The sequence below is a fragment of the Rattus rattus genome, chromosome 8 (assembly GCF_011064425.1).
Source record: "Rattus rattus isolate New Zealand chromosome 8, Rrattus_CSIRO_v1, whole genome shotgun sequence".
NCBI lineage: Eukaryota > Metazoa > Chordata > Mammalia > Rodentia > Muridae > Rattus > Rattus rattus.
Genome location: NC_046161.1, coordinates 69657946 through 69672536, shown reverse-complemented (window position 1 = coordinate 69672536; position 14591 = coordinate 69657946).

The window sequence follows — 14591 nt, the reverse complement described above, 5'->3', positions numbered from 1 at the left end:
TCAGTTGTGATCGCGCAGTGCACTGGGAGAGCATGAGCACCCGTCTCAGGGAGCAGCTTTCCAGTGACACTCCTCTTTAAAGACACTGGACATCCCAGCTAAGTAACCATAGGCCTTGAGATCATCTAAAGCTATGTACTCAGTGTGCTGTCCTACTGTGTGTTCAGTCTGTTTCAATCTAACCTGCCTTTAGGAGAACAATATAACCAACCTTATTATGCCTTGCATTTCTCGTGCAGTCAGCTTTTAAACCTAAGCCAAGTGCATACCTTTAACCTTAAATCCTTTACCCAGTATTTAAGGACTCAGGCCCATGACCCTGACCTAGAATGGTTGTACAGGTGTGTGTGTGCGTGTGTGTATGTGTGTGTGTGTGTGTGCGTGCACACGCGTGTGTGTATTATTTGCTAACAACAACCAAAAGCAACATTTTTGTTTTGTTTTGAGGCAGGGTCTTTCTCTATATTCCTGGATGTCCTGGAACTCACAGGTTGGCCTCAGACTCAAGGGATCCACCCGTCTCTCTGCCTCCTGAGTGCTGGGGTTAAAGATGTGGCCACCACACCAGCGAGAGTAATTTTGGGGCTGGAGAGAGGGCTCAGCGGCTGAGAGCACTTGCTGCATTCAGGAGACCCTGCTTCCAGCACCCACATCGGCAGCTCACAGACACCTGTAACTCCAGCTCCAGGAAGCCAATACCCTCTCCTGGCTTTTGTGGCCGTTGCACACATGTGACACACACACACACACACACACACACACACACACACACATATATATATATTTAGTTTTTAAAAAATACGTACATTTGCATGTGAGTGTTTTGGCTGCATGTATGCCCATGTACCATGTGGGCACTTGGAGCCCACTGAGGCCAGACGTGGACATTGAGTCCCTGGGACTGAGGTCTCAGGCAGTTGTGCTTCGTGTGAATGCCTGGGGTTGAACCTAGGCCCTCTGGAATAGCAGCCAGAGCTCTTACCTGTAGTCTCTCCAGCCCATGAGAGCAAATTTCAAATGGGCATCTACCATAAATCCTGGCAGTAACATGGGTGTAGGTTGATAATGTCTTTGTGGTTTTTAGTGTTTTTTTTGGAGTAACTTCTCATAAAACTTAAATATTTCTTTATTAAAATAATTTTACATGTCTGTTTTGCCTTTATGTGTTGTATGTATACCACATATACTCGATGCCTTAAAGAGGCCAGAAGACGTGATCAGATCCATTATAGTGGAGTTACAGGTCTTTGGGAGCCAACATGAGTGGTGCTGGGAACTGAACTCAGCTTTTTCGGAAGAGCATTGAGTACTCTTAACCCCCGAGCCCTCTCTCCAGCCCCCACTCCTCATTTGATGATTTCTGCAAACAGTATTTTTTATTTTGTTATTTTTCCCATACCATGTTTTCTGTGCTGTTCAATAAATACGGAGCAAAGCCATTTGTTAGGGACAGACGGACTTCAGACCGGCCACAAACTACACGGTGGGAGAGAGGTAGAGAATCTATATTTGGGTTCAACCTTGGTCTATGCTACTCCAAGAGGAAGACTTCATTGCTTTATGTGATGTCACCGAAGCCCTCAACAGAGGTGCTCACAAGTTCTAAGGCGTCTGGGTCGGGCTAGACTCTAACCCCTTAAACACACTGGGAAGTGTCTTTGTTCTGTGCACCAGCACTTGCTGACTGATAAAATCCGGAGGTTTGCCTGTCAAGTTTGAACATGCGGAACTCCTTGCTCACAGGCCTGAGATGCTCTCCTTAAGTAGGCCAGGAGTGGCTTTTGGGGTGTAGCTGGTAGTCATAGAGTTCCTGGGGAAAGAGATGGGATTTCATCAGCCACCTTGTCTGCTGTGGTCCTGCATACAGGTGTCATTAAGCTCACCAAGCAGACATGTCCGTGTGTCCATGTCAGCACCTGGAGGGCCTCCCCGCTCGCGTGCTGCTGCAGACCAGGTGATGGGATTCTGCTCATGCTGCCCTCTTTAAACGCCACCCCAAGCCTCTTTTTCATGTCTACCTTAAACCGCAGACTGATGTCTGTACACTTAGACTCCTCCCATAGCTGCCTTACTTGACCCTCTCACTAGCTCCAGCTGCAACTGAGATGGTGCCCTGGGCAGTACTGACTGGTGCTTAAGCATGCAGGCTTCAGAACTGAGTCCCGGCTAAACCTCAAGCTTCAGCCCGGGGATTATCAGCTTTGTCCTTGCATAGGCTTCTTATTCATAGACAGGGCCATTAATATACAATTTACAGGTTACCATAAAACTTAAACGAGGGGCTGGAGAGATGGCTCAGTGGTTAAGATCACTGACTGCTCTCCCAGAGGTCCTGAGTACAATTCCCAGCAACCACATGGTGGCTCACAACCATCTGTAATGAGATCTGATGCCCTCTTCTGAAGATAGCAACAGTGTACTTATATATAATAAATAAATCTTTTTTTAAAAAGACTTAAACAGGGGTTGGGGATTTAGCTCAGTGGTAGAGCACTTGCCCTATGCAAGCACAAGGCCCTGGGTTGGTCCCCAGCTCCAAAAAAAAAAAAAAAAAAAAAAAAAAAAAAAAAAAAAAGACTTACTTGAGAACACTGAATACAGGCATTTAGCATGGTGCTTGGTACTTAGAATATGCCTAATTTTCACGTGTGTGAGTTTTGCATGCACGTTTGTCTATCATGCCTATGCCTAGCGTCCAGAGATCAGGAGAGAGTGTCAGATGACTTGGAACTAGAACTAAAGACAGTTGCTAGCCGCCAATCGGATGCTGGGATTCAAGCCTAGGTCCTCTGGAAGAGCTGTCAGGGCTTTAAATCTTTACTAAGCCACTATTCCAGAGCCAGATTTATCTTTGATTATGTGTGAGTGTGTGTGTGCGTGCGTGTATGTTGTGCAGTGCTCACGGAGGCCAGGAATATTGGATCCCCCAAAGCTGGAGTCACTGACTGCTATTAGCGTCTCAGTGTGGGTACTGGAAACTGAATTCAGGTTTTTTGCAAGAGCAGTGCGTGCTCTCCAGTCCCCTTTAGTAAGTTTTTTTTTTTTTTAATAATATTTGTCCTATTTGAATTATTGTCCATTTGTTACTGGAGTTAGGGCCAGCTTAGGCCCTGACAATCCTCGAATAGGCCAGGCTCAGCCATCTGCCTTCAAAAGGCCGCTGAAGGGACAAATTGATACTAAAAACCGGAAAAGGGACAGATTTGGGAGACGAACAAATCAAAGGTCCAGTGGCCACCCAGCCTCCCTCCGGAATCTATTTTCTAAGTCCTAACATGAAGTTCTGGTGTAAGTAAGGGGTAAGGGATGTAGAACAGGTCTCAGATGAGGCCTGGTCCCGTTCATTATCATTGCATGGGCTCCAGTCTCTTTTAAGATGGTGGATAAGCTGTAACTGTTTCTAGGAGACAAATGTCCCTCTCCACCACCCTACCCCTCACGTATGCAGGTATCAGCATGAGACAGCCCTGGATATTCCAGCTTTGGAGAGTTCATTGTTTCAATAGTCTGATGGTCTCTGTCATCTGCCTGCCTGCCTCTGCCCTCTCTCTCTCTCTCTCTCTCTCTCTCTCTCTCTCTCTCTCTCTCTCTCTCTCTCACACACGTATCTTTAGAAATCTGTCCTGCCAGGACTGCTTGTTCATTCTTTCCAGAGCAGATAGAAACACTTGGACTGTCTTCAGTAGGTAATCTTTCCATGTTAGAACGTCTTATCTTGACGGCCAGGGCTTTCTGCTGTAGCTTTGGGCTCGCTTTCCGTCTTTTCTCACTGAGCCAGACTCTTACTACAAATAGTTCCATGTGGGCAGCCTTCTGCCCCCAAAGGCCAGCCTGATTCATATCCACTTTCCAGGTTTGCCAAGAGCAGTCTCTTTGTCCCTAAATCCCAAACAAAATATTCAGCAGGAAGCCAAAAGCCCTGGGGTCTGGAACCGAAGTCTTCTCTAGCCTTGGGTAAATTTTATATTCCTTTTCTAGAAATCCATGCCCTATCCATCTGTAGGTCCTGTGGTAATAGCAAGAATCAGTCTCTCACCACCTCCCTAGCTTTGGCCTCTGTGAGATGCAGCCTGCCATTAGGGATTTGAACAACATCCAGACAGGTTCCCTGCTGCTGCCATGATCTCTGACAGCTTCGTTCTAACCACTTACTCGTTTGCTTTTTTTTTTTTTTCTCGGAGCTGGGGACCAAACCCAGGGCCTTGCCCTTCCTAGGCAAGTGCTCTACCACTGAGCTAAATCCCCAACCCCGCTTTGTTTGTTTTTTAAGATGTGATCTTACTCTGTTTCCAGGCTGGTCTAACACTCAGCAGTTCCCCTGCTTTTGCTGAGGATTATGGGTACGAACTACCATGCCTAGGCAGATTGAGCCCTTTTATTTAAAAAAATTAAAGATTATTAATAAAATATTACCTATAAATTTATGAGAGAAAGAGAGAGAGAGAGGCTTCTGAGGAGGCAGAAGAGGCATTAGGTCCTCTGGAGTTGCTGGCATGATAGGCAGTTGTAAATTACCATCCCCAAACCCCAGATGTAGTCTGGGGCCCATACATATCCAGTGCTCTGAGCTCATCTGGTCAGTCCTCAACACTCAGGTTTTGACCAGGAGGCACACTGTACCTGCCAGCACAGGCTCCCCTTCTACCACCTGACTTCATACCTCCCTGGCTTATCCAACCTCCGGACCCAGTCCAAGCTTCACATCTTGAGCTATGGCCAAGCCTGATGTATCTGTCTGGTTCTGCCCTGTGTATACGCTCTCCGATCCCCAGATCTAGCCTGGGTCCACATCTAGGGAGTGGGAGTCAGCTCCACCCACGTCACTCCCAACTGCCAGGATTTGGCCATAACACACATCCTGCCTGCCCGCCCAGCCTGGCCCCACCTCCTACCACATGACTTCGACCTGTGTCACAACCAACTTCCAGGACCAGCGGGAGCCAACACACCTCACACTGCAGCCCAGTCTGGTGATGCCATATCTGACACAGAACAAACAAAAGATGTCCACATGCCCAGGCTTCATTGAAAAAAAAAAAAAACCAAACAAACAATATAAAAGATGAACACAGTATGTGCCCCTCCCCCATCCGCCAGTCCTGTAGAATTACCTAGTTGAACACAAGGGCACAGAATTTAAAAGAATACTCAGAGGGTTGGGGATTTAGCTCAGTGGTAGAGCGCTTGCCTAGCAAGCGCAAGGCCCTGGGTTCGGGTCCCCAGCTCGAAAAAAAAAAAAAAAAAAAAAAAAAAAAAAAAAAAAAAAAAAAGAATACTCATAAGCTTCAGAGAATTCAAGGAGGGCAAAGAATATGACAGCTCAATGAACTTAAAGAAAACATAATGAGAGAGTAAACATCTTGGAAAGATACTCAAGAAAACACAAACATAATTCTGAATGAAATTGACGATCTGGAATTCGAAAACAGAATCCAATAAAGAGAAATACTGGTGAGCACACAGGCTGGAGTGAAGATGGAATTCAAATAACCTAAGTAGAAAAGTCAGGGGAAGCCCTTGCAAGTAGAACGGATCAAATAGAAGACAGAATGTTAGGATTTGAAGATCAAGCAGAAGAATCAGACCACAGGAGAATAAGAAACACACACATGGCAGGGTCTGGAAGGGGGTGGGGTTATGCAGAACTACGGAATGCAATAAAAGACTAAATCTGCAAATTATATGCATGGATGAAGTAGGAGAGTTCTAGGTCATTGGCATAAACCTGATTTTCAACAGGATCATAAAAGACTTCCTCAAACTAAGGGAGGACATACAGATAGATGCAAGGAATGCATAGAACATCAACTACAGGAAGAAGAGCTCCCCAGGGCATGTCATAGCTAAAACACTATGTAGACGACAGAGTATTAGAAATGGCTAGAGAAGAAAATGTAAGTCGCATATAAAAGAATGACATCTCTTTTGTTTGTTTGTTTGGTTTTTGAGTCAGGGTTTCTCTGTGTAGAGATGGCTGTCCTGAGCCTTGCTCTAGAGACCAGGCTGTCCTTACTCTTACTGAGATGCACCTCTGCCTCCTGAGTGCTGGGATTAAAGGTGTGCACCAACACTGCCTGGAAACATTTTTTTAAAAAGATTTATTTATTATATATACAGTGTTCTGCCTGCATGTATGCCTCCGGCCCAGAAGAGGGCACCAGATCTCATTATAGGTGGTTGTGAGTCACCATGTGGTTGCTGGGAATTGAACTCAGGGCCTCTGGAAGAGCAACCAGTGCCCTTAACCCCTGAGCCATCTCACCAGCCCACAACTGGTTTCTTTCTTTCTTTCTTTTTTTTTTTTAAAAGATTTATTTATTATAGATGAGTACACTGTAGTTGTCTTCAGACGTGCCAGAAGAGGGCATCAGATCTCATTACAGATGGTTGTGAGCCACCATGTGGTTGCTGGGAATTGTACTCAGGACCTCTGGGAGAGCAGTCAGTGATCTTAACCGCTGAGCCATCTCTCCAGCCCCACAACTGGTTTTTTAATGAACACGTGGAAAGCCAGAAGATCTTGGAACAATGCACTGCACATTATAAGAGGCTATAGCTGCTAGCGTGGAATGCTCTGCCTACCAAAACTGTCTGCCATAGTTGAAGGAGAGGGAAAACAGTGATACAAACAAGCTGAAAAGAATTCATATCCAGGGTACCAACTCTAACAGAATGTTGGAAACAATTCTCCAGCCTGAAGAGAGGAATAAGTATAACCAAGGGGCTGTAGTTAAAAAACAAAGCTGCAACCACTGAAACAGAATCTGACTAAGATCACAAACAGCAAAAAGACAATAAAATGTACTCAGTGTACAACCTTCAAATGTAACTTAACACTGTAATCAAAGGCACAGGCTGGCTGAATAGATCAAGAAACAAAATCTGGGGTTGGAAAGATGGCCAAGTGGCTAAGAGCACTGACTGTTCTTCCAGAGGTCCCACACCATGGCTGATAACTAGAACTCTGGTTACAGGGCATCTGACAGCTGTTTCTGACATCCATGGGCACTGCGCACATGTGGGCTGCAGACATACATGCCAGCAGAACACCCATACACATAAAAGAAAGATAAACTGGGCATGACGCCATGCGCCTTTAGACCTGGCACTTGGGAAGCCCTGGTAGGTGGATCTCTGTGAGTTAGAGGCCATCCTGGTCTAAGAGTGAGTTCTAGGAGAGAAGGGCTAATAGACCTTGTCCCCCAAAGAAGTAAATTAATTAATAAATCTCAAACTTAAGAAAAAGAATTTCCTCTTTCTGCTGTCTACAATAAACTCACATTTAGGATGCTTTAAAAATCGGGGATCATCTTAAAGTGAAAGAACAGAAAACAGTTCTCCAATCAAATGAACAAGAAGGTGAGTAGGCACTGCTATCCTGGTATCTGACAACGTGGACTTCACCCTAAAGCTCATCAGAAGAGATAAAGGACAACACTTCAGAACAGTTAAAAAAAATTACAGTCCTAAACATAAATGTACCAAACTCTGAGGCATCTGACTTCACAGAAAGTGCACTGCTGGGATTAAAGATACTGATTCACACCTACTCAGTAGTAGATGGCAATGTCAGCACTCCACTGTCCCAACTGACAGGCCACCTGAACAAAAACAGAAACATAAGAATCAAAAGACGTCACACAGCAAATAGACTTAGTACATCTCTACAGAATATTTTACCCAAACACCAAGTAATAGACATTCTACCCAGCAGCCCATGGGAGCTGCTTTAAATAGGCCACATCCTGGGGCACAAACCTTAATAAATTCAGAAAAAAATTAAATTCCCTCAGTGTATACTACCTGAACACAATGTAATAAAGTTTAAGACCAACAGAAAACAAATCTCTGGTAGGTACTCAGAATCATTAACTCATAATGATGTATGGGTCAAAGAGATCAAGAAAAAATTCCTAGAGCTAATTGAAAACAAAACCTTGGGGCTGGAGAGATGGCTCAGCGGTTAAGAGCCATCTTGGCTCCAAGATGGCTGCTCTTTCAGAGGTCCTGAGTTCAAATCCCAGCAACGATATGGTGGCTCACAACCATCTGTAATGAGATCTGGTGCCCCTTCTGATGTGTCTGAAGACAGCTACAGTTTACTCATATAAATAAAAAATAATAAAAACCATTAAAAACAAAACAAAACCTTGAAACACTCTAAAAGCAGCCACATGAGGGAGGTGAGTAAGTTTAATTAACTCCTTTAAAAAAATCAAACGGCTGGGTGTGGTACTGCACGCCTCTAATCCCAGCATTCAGGAGGCAGTGACAGAGTAAATAACTTAATCGCCCAATGTCCCGCATTCACTATGGTGTTCTGATCTCGTCCAGAGGGTCTGGGTCACTTCTCCAGCTCCACCTTCTGTCCACAGCACAACCTTGTCTCCGAGGCGCAGGCTGGCTTTGTGCCAAGATGTTGCTGCTCTTGGTGGTCATCCCATGCTATGCGTCTCTGAAATTTGAGGAGTCTTCTCCTGCAAGTGGGCTACACTTTCATCAGTAGCCTCTCCTGGGCTCTCTTCAGGGGCTTCAGCTGCTCTCCATGACCCCTTCATGCCTTCCAAACCTGTATCGCCTGGGAGACTTTCACACTACCAGCTTGCCTGCCAACATTGGCTGCCTCTGAAGCATAGCTTTCTGTGTGTGCTGACCCGGAGGAAATCTTCCCAGATTTCACATCATTGATGCTAGTCTGTGTGTATGTGTGTGTGTGTGTAGGGGTGGGGTGGGTGTGTGTGGTGTGTGGACCCGTGTGGGCTTATGTGCACCACTGGTACTGGTGAAGGTCGGGAGGGAGTCGCATCCCCTGACATGAGTTCCAGAAGGTTTTTTTTTGAGCCACCTGATCTGGGGACTGGGAAATGAAGCCAGCCAGCCCCTCTGGAAGGATTGTGAGTACTCCTAACCACGGAGACGTCTCTCCGTGGGGCTGGCCTCTTCTAGGCACCAGTATCATCTGAGCTCCAGCTGACCAGCCTCAATTGTCTCAAATAAAGCAAAGGTTATGTCAGTGGTCCTGCTTTCTATTTAACCATAGTTGTCAGGCCCAGCTGACCAACGTAGATTCTTAATTCAAAATACACAGTGGCCCTTATAAGAGTCTTTGCTTCCCTCAGGAATTTCACGATCCAGGCCGCCTCCATCTACCCTGCTTTCAACTCTACCCTTTCACCTTCCAAGTTCCCACACCAGCTCACCAAGTTGAGCACTCAAAGGCCTTCCCAGCCGGAAGTTCCAAGGTCTCCCTCACCCTCCCGCAACTTTCAGGTCTGTCACAGCAATAGCCCATGAACCTCGTCCCAGGTTCTGTCTTCGTTAGGGTGGCTACTGCTGTGATGAGACACCATAACCCAGAGCAACATGGGGAGGAAAGGGTTTATTTAGCTTACCTCTCCTGAATCAAAGTCCACAGAAGGAAAAACAAACAAACAAACAAAAAAAAACCCCAAAAACCCAAAATCTCATAACCCAGAGTCAAGAAAACAAGCTGCCCATTCCAAGAGACTATGGAGCTGAACAGAAAGTTCCCAAAAGAAGAAACAAAAATGGCTACAAAATCTCTAAGAAGTGTTCATTATCCTTAGCATTTAGAACAATACATGTCAAAGCAGCTTTGAAATTTCATCATACTCAGGTCAGAGTGGCTAAGATCAGTAAAACTGACAATGAATAAATCCTGGGGAGGACAGGGAGGATGGGGAGGTCTGGGGAGGATGGGGAGGACAAGGAGGACTGGGGAAGATGGGGAGGACTGGGAAAGATGGGGAGGACTGAGGAAGATGGGGGGCTTGGGGAGGATGGGGAGAATGGGGAGAATGGGGAGGATGGAGAGGACGAAGAGGATAGGCAACCCCCATTGCGAACTGGTGCAGCCACTCTGGAAGTCAGTGTGGTGAGTACTCCCAAAGCTAAAAATAAATCTATCATAGGATCCAGCTGATCACTTTTTACCATGTGACCAAAGAACCTCATGCTCAGAGCCACCCTACTCACCATTGTTAGACCTGGCAGCCACCATTGCTCAGAGCCACCCTACTCACCATTGTTAGACCTGGCAGCCACCATTGCTCAGAGCCACCCTACTCACCATTGTTAGACCTGGCAGGAACCTGGTGTAGAGGCCATAGAGGAGTGTTGCTTACTGGTTTGCTCCTTACAGACTACTGTGCCTGGGTTCTTATAGAACCCAGGACCACTACCACCCACAGTGGGCTGGGCCCTCTCCCATCAATCACGAATTAAGAAAATGCTCCACCAGTTTTCCCAGAGCCGGATCTCATGGAGGTATTTTCTCAGCTGAGGTTCCCTTTTCTTAGATGACTTCTTAGTCAAGTAGGCATAAAACTAACCTATCATCACACAGATGATAATAAAGAAAGGAGATCAGGAAGATTCTACCAGGAAACTTCTAGAAACAATTTGAGCAAGCGTCAGGATACATACAGAATCAACTTGGAAACATCAGTAGCTTTTCTATATGCCAGCAAATGCACCGAGAAAAAGACCGTGGACATACTCTCATTCACAATAGTCTTAAAGAAAATAAAACATCTAGAAACAAACTAAACTGAGGAGTGAGGAAGACCTCTACTATGAAAACTTTAAAGCTCTGAAGAAAGAGATTAAGACACCAGAAAGTGGGAATGAAAAGACATCCATGAGGTTGGGGATTTAGCTCAGTGGAAGGCCCTGGGTTCGGTCCCCCGATCCGAAAAAAAGAAAAAAAAAAAAAAAAAAAAAAAAAGACATCCATGCTTATGGACTGGAAGAATTAATATTGTGAAAATGACCATACAACCAAAAGCTATTTACAGACTCAATGCAAACCCAATCCAAATCCCCATCTCATTCCTCACAGAAATAGGGAAAAAGCTATCCTAAAATTCATTTGGAACCATGAAAGACCCTGGATAAGCCAAAGCAATCCCCAGTAAAATGAAGGATAATGCTGGAGGGATTGCTGTTACAGTTTTCAAGATATATCATAGAGCCATAGTAATACAAACAGTGTGGCACTGGCACAAAAATGAAGATGTAGACCAATGGAGCAAAGTAGATAACCCCAGTGAGTGCACATACATAAATATCGCCATCCAATATTTCACAAAGATAAAAAAAAAAAACAACCAAAAAACCCATACCCTGGAGAAAAGACAGAATCTTAACAAATGCTGCTGGGAAAACTGAAAGTCCACATGCAGTGGAATGAAATTAGACCCATATATCTATCACCCTGCACAGAAATTAACTCCGGATGAATCAAAGATCTCAATGTAAAACCTAAAACTGTTAGAAGAAAACACAGGCACTACCCTATAAGATATTGATGTGGGAAAGGGCTTTCTGAATAGAACTCCATTTGCCCAGGAAGTAAGTCCAACAGTTGGCAAATGGGACCTTGTAGAACTTAGAAGTTTCTGCATAATGAAGGAAACAACATATTGAAGTGAAAGCCCAAAAAACAAGGGAGAATCCATGCCAGCTATAGATCTGACAAAGGATTGATATCCAGAATATATAAAGAACTCAAGGGCTAGAGAGATGGCTCAGTGGTTAAGAGCACTGACTGCTCTTCCAGAGGTCCTGAGTTCAAATCCCAGCAACCACATGGTGGCTCACAACCATCTGCAATGGATCTGATGCCCTCTTTTAGTGTGTGTGAAGACAGTGACAGTGTACGTGGAAATAATCTAAATGTCCTTCAACTGATGGATAATGCAAATGGGATACATACACAATGTATACTATCTGGCTGTAAAGAAAAACAAACTTTGCAGGTACATGAAGGGAACTGGAAGTGATTTTCTCCAGTGAGGAAACCCAGACACAGAAAGACAAATGCCGCATAGTCTCTCTCATTCGTGGCTCCTGCTTCTAAATCCTCAGCTGTGAGTATACAGCCTGGAGTTCCTGCAGAAGCCAGAGAACTAAAGGGGAGCAATGGGGGTCGAGGAAGGGATGTTAGAGAAAAGGAAACAGTAGGGTGCATGTGATAAGAGGGGAGATGGGTGAAATGGTGGGGGAGGGGAGGCCAATACAGAGGTGTGAGGGAAGGGGAAAGAATAACGCTAGGAATGTTTGGAAAAAACCATAAAGAATCATACCACTTATTTACCTAAAATTTTATGTATAACACAAACATGCACACACAAATATATGTATTTTAAGTAAAGTTAAGCCTCTCAGACTGGCAATACACCCACAAGATTCATAGACTAATAAAAACTTTAGTACCAGGCATGAGAAACCCTCTTTCAAGTTGTTGGTTAGGTGTGTCCAAGACACTCCCAAAACAAATATTGTTTGGCTCTTGCCTTTGGTGGCCTCCCAGAGGTCAAAGGTGAGTTCTATTACTGGAGACATCATGCACTTCGGACTCAGGACTTGGAGGATCCAAGTTGGATCTGACTTGAAAGTGTCCTGCCTGAGAGCTAGCTTTCACAGGACCACAAGATGTTATGTAACCTGCCAAGGGAGGGGAGCTGCCAATAATGCTACACACTTGTGACGCCTATGAACCTCATCAATGACCAGCCTGTTAAGATATCCCTAGAGGTGCAATGTGGCACTCATTCTTGGTGATAACCATCAGCCATCTATTTGGGCATAAGGCCCATTGACAGGAGGGAAATGGTACCTGGTACTAAAAGGCTTACCTGGGGCTAGTGAGGTCATGGATCTTGGAGGAGAACCTTCAATCCCCACCTTTTGAGTCCGGCATTCTCCCTAACCACATTCTAACTACTTATCCTTACACCAACAGACACATGTAGCTCTCATCACTCATCAAAGAAGCTTCTCTCTGCAGAAGAAAGAGGCCATTACAGAAGAACACTACGGGTCAACATGCAGGGAAAGGCATGTGTGCCGCCCAGCCACAATGGCTGTAGATACAAATCAACTCCTGAACCTAAGGATCAAGAAAGAGAGGCTATGAAAGAGAGGGTGAGAAGATCCTAAGAGCCAGAGAAATAAGAAGTCTGTTGTGAGATCGCGTCTCCTAAAAATGACGAAGACTCATGGCCTAACACCAATCTGGCTACCTAAATAAGACCCAATCAGCCTTGTAATCATACATATAGAATCAATACTAAACAGTCTCTGTAGGATGTATTATATATATTTATGTGTTTTATTATATAATGTATATAGTATGTAATATGTTATAAATATATAATATGACATTAGTATATATGATTATAATACATATAAATACATGTTATATACACAATATAAATAAAACACACAAATATATAAATACAACTATGTAACACATATATAAATATTATATATAATAATAATGTATATATTAAGAAAAAAAGAAGAGGCCATAAATTTCAAAGCGATGGATGAGAGGGTGGGAGGGAGGAAAGGGAGAGGGGAAATGTTGTAACTATATTTTAATTTTAAAAAAAAGTGTGCTCCTCTTGCGGCTGTGCCTGACAGTGTGTGTACAGCAGCCCGTGTCACGTCCTCCTTGTGCCATCCTGCTTGACTTTCCTTTCTAGCCCACACCCACTGACATCGCATACTTAGGACTCTCTACCCTTCTATCAGAGAATAAGCTTCTTGACGCAGGGCCCTGTTTACATAGCCTCTCCACGGGAACCCTTGTGTTTTCGCGCTGGATGAAGGCATGAAGGAGACGTGCTCTGTTCCTTCTCATCGGCGATGCTTTACTGGCATCACTGGGGTTTGCTTGTTGGAGGGACGTCTTACAGGATTCACAGTTCTCAATTGTCTATAATTTGCTGGTGTCCCAGAGGGTATTGAGGTGTGACTCAGCAGAAGAGCAAGCTCCGAGTTGCAGTCCCAGAAGCAGTTAGAAGTTCTGGGAAAATGTAAGCCTGCTCTGGCTGGTTTATTATCTTTAATTGCATTTTCAAATGTGGGTGCAGCTCAGGTTAGCATTTTCGTTGCTTTTGGGTCAGCTGCTCCAAGGTTTCCCCAGCTCCTAGCGGATGACTGTACCTGTTAGGGTTGCACAATATGTCCGTGACCTAGTTAAGACAGTGCAGCACAGTTTGTCTCCAAGAGCCTTGTGCTATCCCTGTGCACCATCTCCCGGTCACATGAGCCGGGCCCAGACTAAATGGTTAGCCAAGGACCCTTGGCAGCAGACCACCTAGACTAGCCTTTCTGAAAGGGGATATTTCTCATGATTCAAGGATGGCTCTCTTAGGAGCCCTTCAACCTGGTCTCGGGCAGAAGCGGAACCAGGCTGGGGGAGGGGCACCAGCTGCCGATTCTCATCTCTGTCCCTTTTCAGATAAAGACTTCCTGATGGAGGCAACTGGCAGTATTGGCTGCCCATAGTGCCACAGATAGAATCCTCCCAGTTCCCTTAGAATCCTGCTGTCTGTCCGTCCCTCTGTCTGACCCATGGGAAGGGGTGAAGGAGGGGAGGCTGGGAGGGAAGGTCCATTTTGCCACGGCCAGGAGGTGGTTAATGTTTTAAAAAAAAAAAAAAAAACAAACAAAAAAAAAACCCCTGCCCTTGGGAGTCAGCTTTTGATGGGGAGAGCAAGGTAGGCATGAGGGCTGCTTCTGTCTGATCGTCACCAAATGTGCCTATAGCGTACAGTAAT